Here is a 22,720-nt window from a genome sequence, read left to right as displayed (position 1 = left end):
GGACCAGGGGTGTGGATTCTAAATTCTGACCTTTTAAAATGATGATCATTACAAAATGGGAATATATACGATTTAATGGAAAATGAAAAGAAGAATGGCATGTAAACGAATATGGTGGGGAAAATAATTTTTCAATGAAATATTGTAAAGATATAAGAAAAGCTAAAAGAGCCAAACAAAAGAGAATTAGAGATGAGTTAGGAACAGAAACAAAGAAAAAAGAAATGGATATTGCAACCTAGTCACATTAATAGACGTACTTGTTGCCACTTTTTTTTTTTTTTTTGCGTCTCCTTGAAAAATATTATGTTATGATCTCAAAATGCTTTTTTTACGATTTGTAAACTAATACATTTTGGACTTGGCATCGCTTAACCAGCTCCATTTGTTTCGCTTTTCAATCATGACAAGTTTGCTCGGTAACTCAGCCGATACGGAGTTGTACTTAGGATGCAGAAGCCTTGAGTACGAATCCCGTGAAAGACGAGAGATCAAAACAAGCTAAAATGGCATGATTACGAATGCATTTTATGTCACATTTGCTTTGGTTAACACTATTGTGTAGGTTTAGGTGTAGTGTTGGTGGTACATTATTTTTAAATGTAACGGAGCATTAGCGCCAATCACCGGATATTTCAAATCATAACTGTGGTGATACATATAAAACCAGCGTAATATAAACATTCACCTTCATCTGTTTCGGAAAAAAAAAAAAAACTGAACACGCTTTTAGCGCCACTCAGTGGACATTTCACACCAAAACTGTCACGAAACGTACAGGGCCCTACGTATTTTCAGAAATAAGGAAGAAAGTATTATTTTAAGGAAATAAAGGAAGAAGAGATAATACAAGCGATAGAAAGTCTAAAAATGAAAAAGAGTACAGGAATAGATGGAATAGTGAATGAATTTTATAAAATTTTTAAAGAAGAAATAAGATCTTAAAATAAGTTTATGATGAAATATTTAAGAAAAATGAGCTAGACCAATGAATGAGTATAGGATTAATGAAGATATATAAAAGAAAAGGTGATAAAAAGTGTTTAAAGAACTAGGCCAATCACAATGCTGAATGCTGATTTAAAGATTTTAGCTAAGATTTTATCTAATAGATTGAAGAATGTTTTACCAAGAATAATTGAGACAAACCAAGCATATGTAAGTTAAATGAAGATGATAAAAATATGTGTGAGAGAGATATAAGTATTGAAGAAATAAAAGAAGCAATAAAAAACAAAATCGAACAAAAGTCCAAGATCAGATGGGTTATCGCATGAGTTTTACAAGAGATTCACAGAGATTGTAGCACCAATTTTGTGGAAACTATTTAGAAGTATGGAAGAAAGAGGGGAAGTGCCAGAATCAATGGGTTTAGGTGTTATTACTATTTTGTATAAAAATAAAGGCTGTCCACTCAGATTGGAAAACTGCAGGCCGTTGAGTCTCTTAAACAGATTATAAAATCTTGACAAAAGTATTGGCTATTAGAATACATACAGCATACAGTAGAGATATCGGGTAGAGATATCAGAGACACAATCTGTACAGTAAGAGATGTATTGGATAGTATGGGAAAGGGGGACTGATTTTATGTATGGATTTAAATAAGGCATTTGGTAGAGTGGAGCAAAGCTTTATAGAGCAAGCAATGAGAAAGTTAAAAGCGATAAGGAAATAAGATGAATCCAAATTCCATATGGGGGAATGAGTGTAGTTCATCAGTATGCAGAATACACAACATTTACAGTTAGAGACATGGATAGCATAAATAGAATAATGAAACGTATGGAAACATATGGAAAAGCATCAGGTGCAAAAATAAACATTGATAAATCAGAAATAATGAGTATGGGAGGAGTGGAAATAGAAGGACAAGATATTCCTTTTTAAAATAACGATAGAATATACAAAGATTTTAGATGTGAACATCGGAGTAAGCGTAAGAGGCTAGAGATGTCACATGGACTGAAATTTGAAATAAAATAAAACAAGAATTGCAGTTTTGGTGATTAAGGGATTAAAAGGTGCCCTAGAATTGAAAATACCATTGTTTCCTCCTTCTTATGTAAATTTGATTTTTGCAAAAGACCTCTGAAGAACAGGCAAATCTCAACATAACACAGACTGTGACGCAACAGTCGGGATCATTAATATGTACGCCCCCAAATTTTGCATTTGCCAGCCCATGATCAAGGCATTAGATAAGCCAGTATTAACGTCTGGAGCTGCACAGCCGAATCAACAGACTTTATGCAGGTAAGCAAGCAAGGACAATAGCGAAAAATGGCAGATGGAGCAATAATAACTGACATTATTCATGATATCATGATATTTTTAGTGATAGCATCATTTTTAGTGACATGCATTAGCATGTTGCTAATGTACTATTAAATGTGGTTAAAGTTACCATTGTTTCTTACTGTATTCACGGAGACCAAAGCCATGTCGTTATTTTCATTATTAAACACTTGCAGTCTCTATAATTCATAAACACAACTTCATTCTTTATAAATCTCTCCAACAGTGTGCAATGTTAGCTTTAGCCACGGAGCATACTATCAAATTCATTCAAGATCAAAATGTAAACATCCAAATAAATACTATACTTACATGATCTGATATGCTGCATGACGAACACTTTGTAAAGATCCATTTTGAGGGTTATATTAGCTGTGTGAACTGTTTATGCAATGTATTATAGAGTTGCGAGCTTGGGGGTGGGGAGCGCGAGCATTTAAAGGGGAAACGCACTGAAACGGCGCATTTTTAATTATGCCCCAAAATAGGCAGTTAAAAAATTGAATAATAAAAAATCTATGGGGAATTTTGAGCTGGAACTTCACAGACACATTCAGGGGACACCTTAGACTTATATGACATCTTGTGAAAAAGGGTTCTAGGGCACCTTTAAGATTAAGAGGGAAGGTATTTGTAGTTAATTCATTATTGCTTACCAAATGTATTTTTTTGTGGGGAGGGCAAGGAGTTAAAATATCAACAAAAACATTAATAGCAGATTACAAGGAGGGTGGTTTGAAGCTGGTTGATTTAGAGGTTAAAAGAAAAGCAGTATGTATATTGTGAAAAATGAAAAGATGAGTATTTGTCTGAGATATTTGTGAAAATGATATATAAGATAATGCTGAAAAAAGAAATTAAATTGCTTGCATCAGAGGCTGTATGGCCAAAACTATTCTCAGATTTGAATGTGAAGAGAATTTGGAAAAATTTAAGTGTGAAATATAATGGTCTGGATTGTGAGAACTTAGATTTTAAACTTAGTCATAATAGGATATATACAAAGGTGGAAATACATCAAATTAATAAAAATGTGAATAGAGAGTGTGCCATATGTGAGACAGAGCCAGAAACATTGATGCATATATTTTTTTGAATGTAAAGATCTGGACACTGTAAGCTTTTTGTTTTACTTCACTACTGTGTTAATATTTTAAATAGCCCACTCTTGGCTGCAGATTTCGCTTACGGCCATACCACTCTGAGCACGCTGATCTCGTCTTATCTTGGAAGCTAAGCAGGGTCGGGCCTGGTAAGTACTTGGATGGGAGACCCCCTGGAAATACCAGGTGCTGTAAGCTTTTTGTTTCACTTCACTATTGTGCTAACATTTTAAATAGCCCACTCTTTGCTGCAGATTTCGCTTACGGCCATACAACTCTGAGCACGCTGTTGAGTGAACAGGAAGTGACGTGGCAGTTTGCAGTTTAGCAATTGGATAGAGGCACACCATTATTTTATATTTGTTTTTTGTTTTGTTTAAACAAAGAAACTTGAGTTGAGTTATGTTTATTCTTTATTTTGCTTTTTTTATTTTGTTGAGTTCTATTCACTTCCCAGCAGCTGCTTGCTGTCTGGGGAGTATTTTTGTTTAAATAATGGACGGATTACAAGGCAAAGACATGGATATGGCAGGGAAAAAAACGAGGGCTACTGGACAAATGAACGAATAAAAGACAACGATTTGGACACTCACGAATGGATTATAATAAGATTTATTCAAAGGAGGCTACAATGATTGTGGATTTAACAGAATTGAGAGATTGAGGGCTGAAGTTATAATCAAAGCAGTGAATGAAAAAGTTGGAGGAGGGAAGATTCTGGCAGTGAGACCGAGACATGGAAAGGAATATGAAATTACACTATCGAACACAGATGTATGGTAGGACTTGAAGGAACAGCTGATGATTAAAGGAAAACTGTGAGAGATAAGAAAATTACAAACGAGAGAGTATGTGGTTTAATTCATACATTTGCCGGCCTACATTGACGACTCTGATATTTTAGAAAAATTACACAATTGGGGAGTAACACCTGCATCGGAGATCAAAAGAAGAATGTATCCGGGCACAGACAATGTGGATGGTACAAGGTACCTAAGGGTGAAATTCCCAAAGGAGGTAATATACTTGCCATACAGCACAAAATTTGACACAGAGGAAGGATCCCAGTACTTCTGGATCATGCATGATTATCAGGTTAAAACCTGTCGATTGTGCATGAATCCATGACATGTGTTTAAGGATTGCCCAGAGTTCAAGTGCTTTCAGTGCGATGAACAGGGACATTTTGCAAGGGACTGTGATGCTGTTAAGTGCCTGGATTGCAAAAAGGTGATGGTAAGATGTGAGTGTTCCGATCTCCTCTGTTCTCAGAAGCTAAGCAGGGACGGGCCTGGTTAGTATTTGGAAGGGAGACCGCCTGGGAACACCAGGTGCTGTAAGCTTTTTGTTTTACTTGACTATTGTGGTAATATTATAAATAGCCCACTCTTGGCTGCAGACGAAAACTGGAGGGATGGGGAGTTGATACCATGACTAAAATTAAAAGAAGATGCTACCCGGGCACTGGTGTTGAAGACGGAACAAGGTTCCTAAAGGTCCGGTTCCCCAAGGAAATGGCATCCTTGCCATTATAGCACAAGGCTAGAGACAGCCGAAGGGCCACAGTACTTCCGGGTGATTCACAGCCATCAAGTGATCACTTATAGCCTGTGCATGAGCCAGGATCACCTGCTGAAGGACTGCCCAAACTTCACATGCTATAAATGCGAGGAAAGGGGACACTCAATAGACAGAAATGGAGATATCGAACAGTTTTAATACTTTTCTGGAGGACGTGGAGAGAGATGGACAAGGAAGGATGGATTAAAATAAAGAAAAGGACAGTGAGGAAGAAATAAAGATGGACAACATACACAAAGAGGGGAGAGGACAAAAAAGAAGGAGAGCATTGAAGGTAAAACCAAATTTGGAAGGTGCAAGAAAAAAGATTATGACAAAAGTTAACAAATATGATGTATTAAGGGGCCTGGAGGGAGACAATGGTGAATAATGGTTTTTAAGTATTTATTTTTCTTTCTTTTAATGGTTTTAAGTTGTGTTACTTTTAACGTAAGGGGACTGTTGGACATGGGAAAATTTGGAAATGTAAAAGGGAAGATATTTCACCACAAGAAACGAACTGGAGAGAGATGGAGGGTGGAGGTATTTTATATAATAATGGAGATGGGAGGTTTAGGAGAGGTGCGGCTTTTTTAATGAAGGATGATGTTTTTAAAGTGAGTAAAATTGTGTATAAAGGCAAGATGGGGAAATGTATGGTAGTTCAGACAAAATATGAAGGAATTTTTTTTTTTAATATTGTTTTTATTTGGGCATTAAGACAACATAGACAATGACAAGAAAGAGGGAGAAAAAAAACAAACAAAAAACATTTTGAATGATTTTACAACCTTGAATTACATCAGTTCCTTCAGTTTTATACATATTTCCTATAATGTTATACATTTCTAGGTCAGTGTACAAGGGCAATATGGTGATCATGTGAATAATAAATGGGTCAAACCTTTAAACTGTTATCCTTGACATTTGATAGATGTTTAAGAAAGGGTTCCCAGGTGGTCTCAAAGCCAGCAATATTACCAGAGAGTATGTGTCCGAGTCTCTCCAAATGTAAAGTAGTGGAAAGTTCAGAGAGCCAAGATTTAAAAAGTGGTTTTGATGCCTTTTTCCATAGACAAATGATGATTTTTTTTTTTTAGCTACCACCATTCCATATTGGACAGCTTTTCGAATTTGATGGCCTATGCCATGAAGAGAGTCAGACCAGCCGAAAACAGCAATTGCTGGGTCAGGAGAGAGATTGAGGGGTAGAATTTGTTAAGCTTAATCCTAGAATAATGAAGCTTATGTACTACTTTATATTGAATTAGTTGGTGCCTTGAATTAATAGAACATGTATTTATGACCTTGATAGACTCTAACCAGTCCTCGTCAGTTATCTGAATACCTAAATCCTTTTCCCAGGAATCTTTCAGATGTAAAGCAGATATGTTGAGCTGACTAGTGAAGACATCCATAAAACAGGAAATCAAATTAGAGGCATCAGGAGAGGCAGAAAGTAAATTATATATCTCATTTTCGTCTGTGAGTAGTGTAGGTATCTAAAAAAATGTGATGGTGGAAGATTGTATTTCTTTTTGAGCTGGGAAAATGTGGCAAATTTACCATCCACGTATAAGTCTCTCACGGTGATCATTCCTTTACTGGACCAGACCGAAAATGTGGAGTCTGTAAGTGATGGCTTAAAGGCATGATTGCAAGCAATAGGACATGAGGAGCAGTAGGAGGCAACTTAAATGCTTTCCGGACCTGACACCATACTTTAAAAGAGCTGCAAAGTATGAAGTTTGTGCTGGCCACTGTTATGAGTGACGCAGGTGCCGCAAAAAGCAGAGAGGAAAGAGAGTGGTTTGTAACATTCTGTTCAATGGCAAGCCAAGAAGGAATGTCACCTACAGGCCCTGCAAGGTGAGATTTTTTCCAATATGATAAGGCTCTGCAGTTTGCAGCCCAATAATAATGCTGGAAGTTTGGAAAGCCTAATCCGCCCAGTGACCTTGGTTTACATACATGTAGTTTAGAAATACGATGTGCTTTAAAGCCCCACACAAATGGCAATATAGTCGAATCCAAAGCTTTAAAAAAACTTTTGGGCAGGGAAACTGGCAGGTTTTGAAAAAGGTACAGAAATCTGGGCAATGTCACCATCTTGATTGCGTTCACGCGCCCTACCATGGACAGTGGGAAGGTCTTTCTATATTAAGTTTCAAGCTCTCTAGCATATTTAAGGCGAGACACTACAGGTGAATAGGGATTTTTTTTTTAAATTAGAAGATATCACAGTGAAACTTCTCCAGTTTATTACTGGCATAAACATAAGAAAAAAGAGTATTACACGTTGTGTGTAAATTTATGTTTTAATATGCAAATGAGGCCTTATATACTTATATTGCTCATTTGTATACATTTCCAAAAACAAAATCTGGAAATTGAAAAGGTCCAGGTTTAAAATTCTTGGTTCTATTTGTTGACATATTAGATGAAAGGGCTTTTACAGAGGGGATTCTTATTTTGTGCTTTAGTAAATTAGAGAATACTGACAATAGCCTTAAAAAATCTATTTTCGCCATGTTTTTTGAGTAACACCTATAGGACCTATAACACAGGATAGGAATGATATATCAACAAATCCCTCTGTAAAAGCCTTCAGAATATAGTTATGTATATGTCTGGAAAAGTTGGTGCTTGTAGGTGCTACTGAAGTGGATATATCTGACTCTGAATGTGAGAAAAAAACTCATTTTGAGAAAACGGCCTTTAAAGTTTTATATTGTATAATTTCATACATTTCTATTGAAACCCCCAACCTACAAACAAAATATATATTTACTTTATTAATATCAGTATTATGTAATATTTAAAACACATGTAAATTGATAAATCAATAAATTATTAATAACAATAGCCTTAAGCTGAAGAGAACAACTGTTTGTCTATGAACATGTTTGTCTATGAACATAGAAGTTTGTAAGTGTTTATTGAAGTATGCAACAGAATTTAACTAACTGGCTAACAAAGCAAAAATGCATTGGTCTTTGTTTAACGTTACATCCTTGATGCAACCAAAAAAAAATAGCAACAGAACTATACATTTAAAAGACATGTACAAACAATAAAACATACTTACAGTTTGGAACCAATAAACAGCAGCTTCTGCTTTTAAAGTGGGAACTGCTTCCTTCAGTAATAGCCTTTGTGCAACTCCAGCATTGAACTCGTGCAGATTCTGGAAGCTGTCTTCAGCGCCTTATCCAGTGCAGACAATATCACTGATTACTGTATTATAATGGGCTCTATTATCTTTTGACGCGTCGCTCATGTCCAGTGTACACAACTCTTCCGCTTCCATTATGCTGCGCGACATGGCCTCGCCCACTTTGTTGCGTGTTCCCGGGGGCGTGTTGTGCAGGGTTTATGATGTCACCAACCCGGGAAGAAGCTTGTTGTCCAAACTGGTCGTTTTTGCTTTGCAGATACTGTTTATGCTCAAGCAGCAACATTACACTCTAACTAAAGTTAAAAAAGTGAAATCGCAATGAACCACCCCTTTAAAGGTCGAAAACATTACTTGCAGAACCCTCATTTTTAAATCATAATATTAAAAGCAAAGACACATGTTTTATAAGAATTGGTTTAATTCAGATTTTAGACAAGTGAAGGACATTTTATATGAAGTAAAACCTGGATTTTTAGCAATTAAAGACATACTGGATGATAATGAAGATATAGAAAACTTTTCAATAATTGAAGAGCAATATACAAAACTAAAAGAAGTGCCAGCAGACTGGATAAAAAGTATTGAGAGGAATGAAAAAGAGGATGGAAAACCAGAAGTGTTCTTAAAAATAACATATGAAAAGGTTACTTTTAATGCTTGTCCTATTAAGATGTTTTGTAATTGTTTATGTAAGCCTGTGTTTGTGAAACCTAAAGCTATTGAATATTGGGGAAAGAAGTTTGATCATTTTGATGCATCAAACATATGGAAAAATGTGGGAGTGAAATTTAAGAGTCCAACTTTAGAAAATTAGATTTTAATTTCTACTTTGTTGAAGTAATTTCTACTTTGTTGAACTTTCTTTTGCAAATACATTTTACTCAAACAATATAACACTGAATTAAACCATGCTTTTGAAGTGTATGCTTTACTTAGAAATATCTAAGTAAATAATACAATAGAAAAAACACAGCACCTGAACACAGAGACCTCAGTACTTGGTACACAATACACAATACACAATGACGGTAACATTCGATGGATCGTTTTGAGTGTGAATATGCCATTTTGAGTAACTCCAAATATCACAAAATGGCAAGTTACTAAATATAACCACAAAAGCAATGATAAAACAGTGTAAAAACTGCTGAAAAACAGCAAAAAAATCAACCTCATTAATTATTCAAGGACCAGTGCATGATGGGAACACCAGTATCAGAAAAGTTGAGTAGTTTTACTTAATTTTATACTGTTGATATTTACGCTTTAAATTTCTACAAGCTTAATTTGAGTACTAATATAGAATTTACTTAGTTTTTTTAATTCTTGCTTGAACTATAACTGTTTCATGTAAAAAATTACATTTGTTTTTTTTTCTGTAGTATTTACTTCACCATAAAATATTTTTTTTACAGTGTGTGCTCTATTTGTTTTAAAATTGTAAATTGTTGGATGATTTTATGAAAATGTTAAAAAAAAAAGAGGGTACATGACTTTTATTCGATGAAAAGTTAATTTTGGAAGAATGGGAAACATTGCTTTTATATGCTCTTAACTTAATGTTAACAGTAGCTAGATTTGCAAAATGGAGAAGGAACATTATGAAACAAAAAGAAAAAAGAACTTCCAATAATTGTACTTTATAAGCAGATTCTGAGTGATGAAGTGAAAGTTTTATATGATTATTTTAACATGAAGGGGAAAAACAAAAAATGTTTGAGGAATGTATAATGAGGAATATTTCATATACTGTCAAAACATGGACTGGTTTTGAAGTTTTATATATTTTGATTGGGGGGAGAAAATTGAAAACAATTAACACTGAAAGGTAACGGAAAAACAAAGGATACGAAGAGAATCTAAAGAAAAAAGAAAAAAAAGCTGAAATGACTGGTTCAAGAGAAGCTGTTTTGAAAGAGACTGAACAAAAGTGATGTGGTTTTTTGCTTGTTTTCATTTTTCTTTAGGTTTGTTTATGAGTCAATTAAGCATAGTTTCTATTAATGTAAGGGGATTGTCAATTAAGACTAAATTTGAAAATGTAAATTATTTGACAATGAAGAGTGATATAATCGGTATACAAGAGACAGGACGGAATGATGAAGTAATTAATGGTTTTAAGAAAATATGAGATGGATAATTTTTTTGCAATAATCCAAATAGGAAAAAAGGAGTAGCGAATTTAATTAGAAGAGGTACAATACAAAAAGCAACAGTTATATTCACAGATAATATAGGAAGGACATTGGTGGACAATTAAGGTTGAAAGAAAAGAAGGAGAAATAACAATATGTAACATTCATGCACCAAATGAGGAAAGAGAAAATTTAAATAATTGATAAAAGTCTAAATATTTTAATGGAAAAACAAGAAAATATATTTTCACAATCACTGACACGGTTGGTTGTTGTTCTTCACACATCATAGTAGTAGCGAACCTAATGTGTGCTTCACTTTCACAATGTCCTCAGCATTACTGATGTCCACTTCTGAGAGAGTGTGTACTTCTGTTCCCCTCCGCAAATTCTTTCACATAAGTGTTGCCAAGATTGCGGTTTGTTGGTTTAAGAAATGCTCAAGAACGCTCCACGGAACTGTTCCACCTAGTGCAAATGTCCTGGTATAAGTTTGTGTAACGACAAGCCAAGAATTTGCTCTTTCTCTTTTAAAGCGCATGTAGCAGTGGAACTTTGGTGGAAAAAGAGACAATATGTCTTACTTTGCCCAACAATTGCTCTGCACTGTTAACTTTCATGGCCTTCTGAGACACCAGGTTAAGGGTGTGTGCAAAGCAAGTGATGTGGGGGGTAAATCCAGCAGCTTTACCTGCAACAATCATATTGCGGGCGTCCTTGTTTGAAGAATGAAGCTCTGCATTTGCCAGTTCATGGAAATTAGATGTACGGTGATTGTCACTTATGACTCTGTCGAACAGGACGTCCAAGAATCAGTGGTGAGGGCAACACGGGCAGACTGAGAAAGCTCGAGCTGCAGCACTTCTTTCGTAGACCGATACAATTCTGGGATACATTTTTTACTGAAAAACTGATGGCTGAGTATTTTTGTATCTTGGTTCTAAAGTGTTTATCATTTCTCGGAAACCAGTGTTCTCCACCACCAGGGCTTGACATTAACTTTTTTGCTCACCAGCCACTGTGGCTAGTGGTTTTTCCAAAGTTACTAGCCACTCAGCATTTTCACTGGCCACAATTTTGATGTTGGTAAATTACATTTTATATGATTAAAGTTGTTTTTTTTTCTTTGTTATGCTTAAATTACATTATTTCGAGTCATTTTTACTTGATTTAGAAGATTTAAAACCCTTTCAAACTTTTAAATGCAGATTGACCACCCAAATCAAGACTACATTGTATATCAGCTGGTATGTACAGGTGGGCAAGAGGTGGACAATATGAGCATGGGCTAATATGAGACATTTTATAAGTTATTTGTGTTAGGCTATATAAAAGAACAAAGAAGCTAATTACAAAAACAATAGTAAATTAAAAATAATCTTTTTTCAGATACACTAGGTTTATTTAACATATAGCCTACATTTATTTAACATCTTTTGTTGTTTGATTAAAATTAATGACAGGCAGGTAAGCCTATTTAATTGGGCTGCTGAATTCATGGACGTAACTGACGCATATTCAGTTATTACCCACCTGTTTACGTCCACTTAAGCCATAACCGACTGTATTCACGCGAGATACTCCACACGATGGACATTTAGACATCTGTGTGCACGTGTATTTGACTATTCAGGCGCGAGGAGAACTGATCGCGCGCGACAGAGAGAGTGTGTCATTCAGCGCAATTCCACCTATCCCTCCTTCGCTAACTGCACGTAAATAACGAATTGTGTGATTGGATTGTAATTTTGTGCTACGACGATCTTCGACGATCATTTGGCTGTAAACTGAAATTATATTCAACCCGCCAAAGTGGCTAGCGGGAGTGGCTGTCTTACCCGCCACAGCTGAAATCTACCCGCATTTGGCGGGTTGGCGGGTGTTAATTTCAGGCCCTGTCCACCACACAATAAGGCTGTATATCTTTAGAAATAAATCTTGCAATCGATGCCGTTATTGTTTTTGCACAAAGGAAGTTTTCGGGAAGACTCGTTAGACCAAATAGGTTAGTACTTCAAGTCTGACCCTACCGTAGACGCAGCTGCAGGTATTTGTGTATCGTCTGCGCAGATGGTTACTGAGGTTAGTTGTATTTCCAAAATAATTTAAATCGCATTTACATTGTCTGCAAACTGCGACTGACTTACTAATCTTTCCTGTTTTTTTTTTTGTTTTTTTGTTTTTTGTGAAAACCGAAGTATTCCCAAACCTTTGACCTCATGTTGGCTGATACCTTGCAAATTTCCTCTTCATTGCCCTCCATAGTGCTGCGTTTATGCGAATGACAGAAAACAGGCGTAAATTGGAGAGTAGTGACGTAATCCTCTGCGACACTGTAGTGAGGTTGCACTTGACTATGCAGATGCCACTAATTTGGTTTATATTCATTTTTTTTAACATTATGCATTGTTATAAAAATAATTCATTTTTTTTATAATCAAAAATTGACAGAAACAAACGATTCACGATTCAAAATCCATGTTTCAAGATCGATGCCTGTGCATCGGCAGGATTTGTAATCGATGCATCGAGAAAATTAATGAATCGTTACAGCCCTAGTTGCAACCGATTCTTGACTCGAGAACGAGATTGAGATTAGAGAACCGCGAGAGCTATTCAAAAGGAGTCACTTGTTTGCTCTTGCTGTAATTTGATTACATAATTTTTTATCTTTATATCACCTTGTTTAGAAGTTAAATAAACAAATAAATGTTTAACATGAAAGCACAACTGCACAACTTTTACTGTTGTAACGACTGAGACAAATCAGACACAATTATTTGTTATGTTAAACAAATAATTATTTAAAACAAAAAATTATTTACTCTGGGGTCTGTCCCCATCCCCTGAGAAGACCAGCCTTAGTTTTATTGCCCTGAAATATGTGTGTGTTGCACATGGAGAAGCAGAGACAAAGACACAGAAAACCTGCATCTTTCCTGCATTTTTCCCACAGAACACAGACTTTCCTGCATTAAGTTATAGACAGACTGTTCTATAAATGAACATGCACATCCCCAGGAAGTGGTATCCATTATTACTGTTATTGTATTGTACTCACAGTGTATTCACATGTTTTATGATACATTTAAGGGAACTTCAATTACGCCATGTTTAGTGTCTATGGGTTCGTATCTAGCATATTTAAATGCTTCTGTATACGATATGTTGATACATCAGTATTACAAGAATCTTTAATAGTTCCTTTTGTTACAGCAGAAGACGTATTGTTGTTTTTCCTCCCCCTTTTTCCCTGTGTGTGGAGACGTGCGTGCGCGTGCTTCTCTCTCTCTCGAGCGCTCTCAGGTAGCTCCGCCTTGATTGGACATAGGCAAGACGGATTCCTTTGAAAAAAAGCCCGGGATGCGGACGTGGCAGAGGGGAGAGTGGTCGTGGCGTGTTGTAGCTACTGAAGTGTTATTGATATAGTTGGCTTGTGATCAGTGAGATCTAAATCGTGTACATTGTTTTAAGTTGTCACCAATTCTTCTTCACTTCTGTAAAGCACTCTCATTTTGATTCTTGACCATATTGTTTTCGTTTGATTATAATTCTTTTTGTTTCTTTATTGTGGCAGTTGTGTTGCCATTCTTTGTATATGTTGTATACATAATATTTTCTTTGATTACTGAAGCTGTTGGGGTTGGGTGCCTTTTTTTGTTTTGTGTACATCTTTTCTCCTTTGTTGAATTAGCCAGGAAGTTAGACAAGGACCACTGTATTTTCTTTTTCTTTTTTTTACAGGGTTTATTTAGAAATAATTCGGGTTTAGTTTAGTGGACATTTTGTTTCTTGTTTTGGCCTTGCCCAGCCCTGAAGAAATTTCTTCATTTATTTTCTTGGCTTTGTGATGGAAACTAAACAGAAAAATAAAAAAGAAAGAAATTGTTGAAACTGATTTTTCCAGAACATTTTATTTATGCTGCTTCCCTGATCTAGACCAGGGTCGTAACACTTTTCAAAAACTCAGCCATTTTAACTCACGCTTGGTCATAAAAGCCCCCATAGAGGAATTTTGCCACTCTGAGATCCTACCCATTTCATTGGTCAGGTCAACACTTAGGGGTGTGACTTCTCCCAGAGCTTAAAGATGGTATGCAATGCTCCTCCCACTCTCTTACTTCTCCGACAACACAGCGAATGCAGGGGCCTTTGGGCCGGGGCCTGCCCTCCCCCCAACCATGTGCTTGAGTAGGAGAGGGAGAACTTTTTCCCACTAAAGGCCCCGGTATACTTCAAACGAAATCGAAGAAAGAACTGATATGACGTCATTTTGAACAAATTCAGGACGAATCGAAGTTTGTTTTCAGTTCTTTTTGGAAGTTCTGTAAGGCTTGATTTTCCTGCTAAACGAAAACTGAGATCAAGCATCCTGCAATAAAGCGTATCTGGAGAGAAGATCTTAAAAGAATAGCATAGGACAACGCCTTGCCCCCACACATCTACAGTATGCAACCCCCCCCCCCCACACACACACAAACTCTCCTTCCCCCTGCCTCAAGTCACTGAAAGTTTATATTCCATGTATAATGTAACTTGTATATATATTGTTTTTCCCTTTCATGTTTCATCATTCATTTAATGTATCATTTAAATTGTCTCAGTGCGATAGGTAAAATGGTCTCAATTTCACAGCAGTCAATGGTATTACGAAGAAGATTGAAAACTTAGGAAAATTCTGTCCTCTTTTGGGTGGTGCCTTTTGTGAAAACCCACTCCTCTCCCCCAAAACAGGTGTTGGTGTAGTAAATATTTACAACCCTTTTGTTCTGGTCTGGTATAAAAGGTAAAGTGCAAAGCAGTCGGGGGGACCTTCTGTAACCAGAACCCCCATGCAGAGATAGGTGAATGTCTGAAGACATTCACGCATCACTGTGTGTATATATGCATTTCTTTGAGTAATCGGTGTTATGCATTTATTATTTCTGAATTGGCTTCTAATTGTCTAATTGTAATGTAAGTAGCATGATATATTTTTACTTGACAAATAAAATGTTATATTTGGTTGATTCTGTATTATTCTTAATCCATTATTTCTAGTAGATCAAAGCGAAGGTATTACCTCAAATCTGTGTTCAGGATTGTTCATACGAAAGGTTTAATAGATGGAGCATGGGGCACGTCAATTAAGTCCATTTCGATTTCTGACTATCACTGCCTTAAATAAGTTGTAGTTTTCGTAAATATATAAAATAGTATGCTTTTTGTTACGAGTAAGCAGAGTGCGACCGACTTAAAGGTAGATATTTACCCTGCATGCAATGTTTAAGGTCAGACTGACGAGTTTGTGTCCGGGAAGAGCAAGTTGGCCAAAGTGACTCTTCTAAAGCGATACCAGGACTGCAGTGAACAAAATAATTGAAGATATAAGGTAATCAGAATAATCGAATATCTAAATTAATACATAACAAATGATTAATTTCTAATTGGAAACACAACCTAAGAGTAATAATCATTTGAAATTGGAGTCAGATTAAGCGAGTGAAATTAAATGAACTTAATAGAGATGCTGAAAAGGCATACACGCGTTAACCTTCGCCCGGGGGCGTCGGAGTCCGTTTTTGGGCCGATGCAGGGTTCCTTACAGTTCAAAACGGCTTGCCAAAAACAAACTTTTTGGGAAAGTTCGCTCTGGCTCCTAAACACCTTTGAGTTACTGTGAGGTTGCTTGTTTAACGTTCATTGTATTCTATCTGTTTTTTTGTTTTACATTATTTTCTATCAAGGACTTTTATTGTGCTGTTGAGTCCTCGAGGAGGAGGATGTAATGTGAAGGGGAGGAGCTAGAGTGGAGAGTGTTCGGGCACGAAGTGAGGTGTTGCTTTTTCCCAGTTCTAACACTCTGCTCAATAAAAGTTATTAGCCGTTAATATTTCAAGTCCATCGTCATTATTGAAATCAACCCATGAACAGTTAAACCCCATGCCTTACATATTTATTGGTGGCAGTGGTGGTGGTTTTCTGCATCTTTGGAGAAGTTGCTGTTGGACTGGTATGGTGACAAAGACGAAAATATATGATAATCGCTGCCTATTCTTCATATATGCTGGATCAGTTGTTGTAAGGGTTATTTCAGACTGAAACGGTTTTTGCTTAACGTGCAGCGTTTTCAATTACATGGACTGTATTCTGACGGACTACATTTATAACTTTAGAGCAGCTTTGTTTTCACCATCGTGTGAGTTTTATTTTCATGTTTAGTTATTTGATTATTTCATTTTATTTTGGTGAAAAAGAGTAAAATGCCTGCTTCTCGACGATTCGAAGTTGGCTCTTTGCCAGGATTTGACGGCGCTCACATTTTCTGAAACGTGTGCGCGTTGCTCCTTCCTGTGGCGAACTTCGGTAACTGCACATAGCCCAAAAACAAAAGGAGAAAGCACTGAGACTTATAAAATAGACTTCTTTTATGTGTTCATCTACATTATTTGCATACTACAAAGGTCACAGTATAAGCCTAACTGGCAAATAATCTTTATCAATAAAAGACTGGACTGAACTGGTACAATGCTGCATTGGCAGCACTTTTTTTCAAACATGGCAGAAGACAATGTAATAACTCCACAAGTGCACTTCAGAGCTGTTTTACCTCCAGACTTCACTGGGGATGGCAATGAAAGCTTTTCTCAATGGGCTCGTCGTTTTCAAGTATGCTGCGAGACCTCAAGTATGGACAAACCTCAGCTGGCCAAAGTACTTCCTTCAAGATTGGCAGGTGCTGCATTCAGTTATTGGGATAGTTTGTCAGATAACATAAAATCTGATTATGACTGTACATGTAGCAAAATGGCTGCAGTTTTTGACCAAAAACAGTTACTAAGAACTTTTCAAACATACTTGAATGCCAGACCGCGTCTGAGTAATGAGCCATTAGAAGTGTATGCTGCTGAATTGACCCACCTTGTTCACCAAGCTTTTCCGGATTATGGACAATCTGCCATTAAAGGTGAAATTTTGCGACGTTTTATAGCTGGACTGGAACCTGCATTGCAAAATAAGCTGTACGAATTTGGTGTTGCTACAATTGATGATGCAATTAAAGTAGCTGGTAGGTGTGAGAGGGCACGTTCCACAGCCACTGAGCCTTTTCCTCTGCACCTCAGCCTGCCGTGGTACACAGCCTCACAACTGAGTCTGCCAATATGCCTGCAGCGCAGCTCAATGACCTCCATCTGAAAGGGAAACAGAGATCGACGGAGGGGTGAGCAGTATCACAGACATCGCTCTCCAAGTCCACAACGACCCCATTCGCGGCATGTACATTTCACTGAATATCACCGTTCGGGAAACGAATGGTAGCTGGAGATGGGGGCCAATCTTTAGTTCAAATGTCAGTGGCCCATAGCGACAACACAGTCACACCTGAGGACTCCACAGTTTGGACCCCATACATAAAAGGACTCATCAAGGACCAAGAAGTCAGTGTTTTCCTTGACACGGGTGCTGGTTTGTCACTCATTAGTGAGGCCTTGCGTCAACGCATCCCTGCACTGAAACATCGGCCCTTACTGAAAAGTTTCCAGGTGGCACACACACTGAAAGGACATCAATTAGACATTTTAGGTTCATTAACTGTCACATTACGCCTTGGGTCACACATTTTCAGTATGGACATGTATGTTGTAAGAGACTCTAGACAGGACGCCCTTCTTGGGTGGGACTTTTTCAAAACACATGGTGCCTCAATTGAGTGGTTTCATGTTCGAGAATGAAAAAATTTCTCTTCTCAGTTCCTCCCAAGCATTGCCTTTTTGCTGTAATGTGTTCTTGCTCTCACAGGTCTCAGCCCCACCCTTGACAGAGATTGTTGTTCCTGCCTCAGTAGCATGTGTATCTGAAACAGGTAGTCAGCTCCATGGTTTTCAAGGTATCCTAGAACCAAATGTGTCATTTGACAAAGATTTAGCTGTTGCTCGTAGCTTCTCTAATGTTGAAAACGGGCTCACTGTTGTTCATCTACTTAATCCTACACACCAAGAAATTGAGCTGCCCAAACAGGCCCATTTAGGTCAGTTCTACTCTGTGCATAACATGCCTTCTGATTTCTATAGGCCTGTGGACACTCTTGTAGCTCAGGTTAGCCTGCCAAGCCCTTCGTGCAAAATACCTGATGTTCACATGGGTACAGACACTCTTACTCCCAATGAGGTGAAAGTAGTTCACTCCCTCCTACAAGAGAACTGTGATATCTTCAGTACTTCTTCTACTGATCTAGGTCGAACTGATTTGATTAAGCATAGCATACACACATTCTCTACGTCCCCTGCACGTCAGAGGGCATATCGTACATCTCCTGTCCTACGAGAGGAAATCCACAAACAAGTACAGAAACTTCTTGATGCTGACTTAATTGAGCCTAGCCATAGTCAATGGGCCTCCCCAGTGATACTTGTTCGTAAGAAGGATGGATCTTACAGATTTTGTATAGATTGCAGACGTTTAAACTCCATTACAATCAAAGATGCACACCCACTCCCACGTGTGGATGACAGTTTGGATGCCCTATCTGGAGCCACCCTCTTTAGTACGCTAGATTTGTCAAGTGGCTATTGGCAGATTCAAATGGATGATGCTAGTAAGGAAAAAACTGCCTTTACTATGGGTGATTCTCTGTATCATTTTAAGGTCATGCCAGTAGGCCTTACTAATGCCCCCCCGACATTTCAGTGATTGATGGAGCTTGTTCTTCGTGGCCTCCATTGGTCTAAGACTTTGGTATATCTTTATGACATAATAGTCTTCAGTAAGACCTTTCAAGACCACATCCACGATCTCTCTGAAGTGTTTGGTAGATTGCGGCAAGCTGGTCTCAAACTCCATCCTCAAAAATGTCAGTTTTTCAAGCAATCTGTACTCTTTCTAGGACATGTGATTTCAAAGGATAGCATTCAGCCAGACCCCAAGGTGACTGAGAAAGTGTTGAACTGGCCTCATCCAACTACACCTACAGAGGTTAGAGCTTTCATAGACCTTTGTTCATACTATCGCCATTTTATCAAAGATTTTGCATAAAAGCAGCTCCCTTACACAGTCTGACAAGGAAACATGCCAAATTCATTTGGAGTGAAAAATGTGAAGACACTTTTCAGTATTTTCAGAATGCTCTATCTTTCCCACCTATCCTCACTTACCCTGATTTCAGCAAGTCTTTTATTCTATATACGGATGCATCTCACCATGCTATTGGCTCCGTTCTTGCACAACAACAACAGGGTGTTGAAAAGGTAGTAGCCTATGCCAGTCATGTGCTAAGTGCAACAGAGCACAACTGGTCCACCTTTGACAGAGAATGGTGGGCTATTGTTTGGTTCGTTAGACGTTTGATTGTTAGAGATCATCGCCCCTTGTTAGGTTTAGACGCCCAAGTCAAAGCAATGCCATTCCTCAGCCTACTTCTGATCTCTCAATGACAGGCAAGCCAGAACCTTCTTTAATCACAGCCCCTCTTACTGCTCATGTTTCATAGACCTTTCCCAGTCTTTGTCAGTCGATATTGCACAGTGTCAAAAAGATGATGTCACACTGAGGACAGTGATTGAGTGGTTAAAGGATGGAAGGAGACCTCCATCGTGGGTTCTAAAGAAAGGTTCGACAGAGCTCAAAGTATATTGGCGACAGTTTGATAGACTGCATTTGCAGGTTGAGAAAATCTACCGTTTTGCCTGTAACAAACCAAAAGACTCTTCATGTAGTCATTCCCAGCAAAGCTGTCCCCTAGGTGTTAGAGTTTTTACATGGACATTCCACTGTAGGTCACCTTGGTCATAAAAAGACACTTGCAAGGGCCAGGGAGCATTTCTATTGGCCATACATGGCGAGAGACATAGAGAACTACTGCCAACTGTGTGTTTCCTGCCAGTCTAGATCTATGCCAGTTCCACATCGAGTAGCTCCTTTACAGACTATTCATGCCAATCGTCCTTTCGAAAAGGTGGCAGCTGACATTACAGAGCTTCCTGTGACACCATCAGGCCATAAATATGTCCTCGTTCTTCAAGACTATTTCACCAAGTATGTGAATTTGTACCCTATGAAGGACCAAAGAGCTGTAACAGTTGCACACTGTATTTTTGAGCAGTATGTTACAGAGCATGGTGTTCCACCAACAATCTGCACATTGCTTTGTCTGGTTTATTCATGACATTGTTATTTTCTGTATGTTGAAAACATGGACATTTCTTTTCACATGGGGTAACTAATGTGAGGTTGCTTGTTTAACGTTCATTGTATTCTATCTGTTTTTTTGTTTTACATTATTTTCTATCAAGGACTTTTATTTTGATGTTGAGTCCTCAAGGAGGAGAATGTAATGTGAAGGGGAGGAGCTAGAGTGGAGAGTGTTCAGGCACGAAGTGAGGTGTTGCTTTTTCCCAGTTCTAACACTTTGCTCAATAAAAGTTATTAGTCGTTAATATTTCAAGTCCATCGTCTTTATTGAAATCAACCCATGAACAGTTAAACCCCACGCCTTACACTACCATTGGTCCGTGGCGATTACGTAATTGGTGGGTGTATTCGAGCGCCACCTTCTGTGACGTGAGATATTTTTTTCCGGTTCATTATTCCACAGAGCTCAGACAGGAGAACAACATCCAAAACAACAACACTACGAAATTACGAGCAACATGAATACATTGGAGTGTAGAATAGCTGAGTTGGTACAGATGTATCCGCACCTGTACGATCGCTCACGAAGAGACTTTAAAGATTCTGAGAAGGCATTTAATTTCTGGAAAGAAATAGCTACGAAGCTCGGTGTCGACAACCCAGAGTTATGCCAAGCGACGTGGAGAAACATCCGAGACAAGTTTACCAAAGCCATGAAAAGAATGAAAGGAAACAGTGGAGATGAGGCGGCGAGTACCAAAGTACCCAGGCTATTTTTGGAGATGCCCTGGCTCAAACCTTTTGTTTGACACCGACAAACATACCATCTTTTGAAAAGGTAAACTAAACGCTATTCAATTTGTTATGTGTCTTGCAATATGCTGCTAGTTAATTTCTAGTTTGCAAATTGTAGTAGTTATGTTTTGAACCAACATTTTTTCTAAACGCAAATAAGTGCATTATTAGATATTTCAGCGAAATCAACACTTGTCGGTGCTTGAGTAATGCAGTGATCATTTTGTGATTTACTTTCACTAAAACGTTATTCATCTATGTATTATAGGTTGGAAGTGATGACTCGCAAAAAGAAGTGGTGGCTGATGAATCGTCTCCATACACATCATCTCCATCCACAGCCCCACCATCATCAACCTCTGTGAGTGAGGACAGTGAGGAAGATTCCCATTTCCCTGGATGACTTTGGCACTCCAGTACTGCAAAGGTCAAGTACACCATGCAAAGCTGCTACAAATTCAACGATGCAGTCAACTCCATCCTCGCCACCTTCTGTGCCATGCAGCAAAAGGAAAAGGAGAAGAGACAGTGTAGATGATGGCATTGGACAGCTGCTGACTTTTCTTTGAGAAAGACAAAACGGATAGTTTTAATAGACACGCACAGATTGTCGCAGACTTCATGCGCAAACTACCGACACGGCACTGTGCCATCTTCAAAAAACGTCTACAAGACATTATGTTTGACATTGAGATGCAGTTACTGGAAGAGCAAGAGACTGGCACAACACATTAGAGGCTGTGTATTCTTTGTATGTTCTCTTGTGTTAAAAAAAAAAAAAAAAATTGTACTTTTGGTGTTTCAGTATTTTTTGCTTTTAAATAAATATTTTGTTACAACATACTGCTGCTGTTACTGATCTTTCAATAATCAAATATAAGTTGTGCCATAAATGAAATATCCAAAGAATATAATAATAAACCTTTGTTTTTATCAAGTGTAAATCAATACACCACATAACAATAAGCAAATATAAGATGTGCAATAAATGCAATACCAAAAAAGCACAGTAATAAACCTTGGTTTTTATCAAGGGTAAATAATGACACCACATAAAATATAAGTAAAATAAAGTAAAACAAATGGGTTCTGACTACAGAGATATTATTTGCTAAATTGTTTACGTGACATGTGTAACACCAAACTTCTGAAATAAGATTTACTCAAATACAATTTAGTCAAATGCATATAATTAAAACAATTGTGTTCCTGAGATGGCTCCAATCATTCTTTTGTTTTTTACACCATGCCAAAGTTGCCAGACTATGAGCCATTTACACTTCCCATAGAGGGCTGATTATGGAAATTGTACCTGGCTTTTTCTGCAGATGCAACGTCTGTTGATATCAAGTAGTTGTGCAGGGCCACGCAAGCTTGAACAATACACACTGCCTTTTCAACAGAACTCTCGATGGGGCGACCAAGAATCCGGAACCGGGAAGCCATAATGCCAAAGACATTCTCTATTATACGACGTGCTCGGCAGTGTCTGTAGTTGTACACCCTCTGTGCAGATGTGAGATTCTTCCCTGTTAATAGAACAC

At 37.7% G+C, this 22,720-nt stretch overlaps 1 protein-coding gene and 1 pseudogene across 1 annotated transcript in view; one reads left to right on the top strand and one right to left on the bottom strand.

The window, feature by feature from the left end:
* LOC125245430 overlaps positions 1-22,720 on the bottom strand; it is a 1,350,402-nt gene that overhangs the window by 705,991 nt on the left and 621,691 nt on the right.
* Positions 3,482-3,599, top strand: LOC125250737 (annotated as a pseudogene).

Source organism: Megalobrama amblycephala, linkage group LG1 (assembly GCF_018812025.1).
Source record: "Megalobrama amblycephala isolate DHTTF-2021 linkage group LG1, ASM1881202v1, whole genome shotgun sequence".
Lineage (NCBI taxonomy): Eukaryota > Metazoa > Chordata > Actinopteri > Cypriniformes > Xenocyprididae > Megalobrama > Megalobrama amblycephala.
This window is presented reverse-complemented; position numbering and strand designations above follow the sequence as displayed.